The following is a 605-nucleotide window of genomic DNA, read 5'->3' on the forward strand; positions in this document are numbered from 1 at the left end:
AAACCATGTTGTGGACAGTTCCTGAGCAGCTCACGAAATCTTTCCCAGGCATCATGAATGGTCTCATCTCCTAGCTGGGAAAAGTGAGAAATCTCTGCAATGATTTTCTGAGCTTTAGAAGCAGGAAAGTATTTTGCCAGGAAAGCTCTACACAAATCCTCCCATCCAGTAATAGCACCTCTGTCCAAACTCTTGAACCACTCATTTGCTCTGTCTCTGAGAGAAAATCCAAACATCTTCATTCTGATGGCATCAGGTGGCACTCCATTCTGCTTAATAGTGTCACAGATATCTAGAAACTGGGTAATGTGAGCATGCGGATTTTCAGAAGCCGCTCCACTAAACTGTTCAGCTTGCACCATGTTTATCAATCCCGGCTTTAGCTCAAACGTGTTAGCCTGCACAGTTGGTCCCCATCTGCCTCCTTGAAATTGATCAACCCGAGGCTGATACATGTGATTCAGTGGTGGCTCTGGTGGAGGAGCCCGGTTGCGCTCTCTCTCTTCATCTAGCTGCCTCTGAAGGTTTGTCACGGCTCGCACAGGAGTTTCAAGGTCCATGTTATTCTGTTGCTCTGCCATTGCTTGCTTCTTCTTTTCGCGGTT

General features: G+C 46.8%; 1 non-coding gene across 1 annotated transcript; it reads left to right on the forward strand.

Annotated features, from left to right (window-relative positions):
* Positions 1 to 107, forward strand: LOC131024035 (small nucleolar RNA R71). The gene has a single exon (XR_009101631.1). It is a non-coding gene; the product is annotated as a small nucleolar RNA R71 (small nucleolar RNA).
* The last annotated feature ends 498 nt before the right edge of the window (positions 108 to 605 follow it).

This window comes from Salvia miltiorrhiza, chromosome 4 (assembly GCF_028751815.1).
Source record: "Salvia miltiorrhiza cultivar Shanhuang (shh) chromosome 4, IMPLAD_Smil_shh, whole genome shotgun sequence".
NCBI lineage: Eukaryota > Viridiplantae > Streptophyta > Magnoliopsida > Lamiales > Lamiaceae > Salvia > Salvia miltiorrhiza.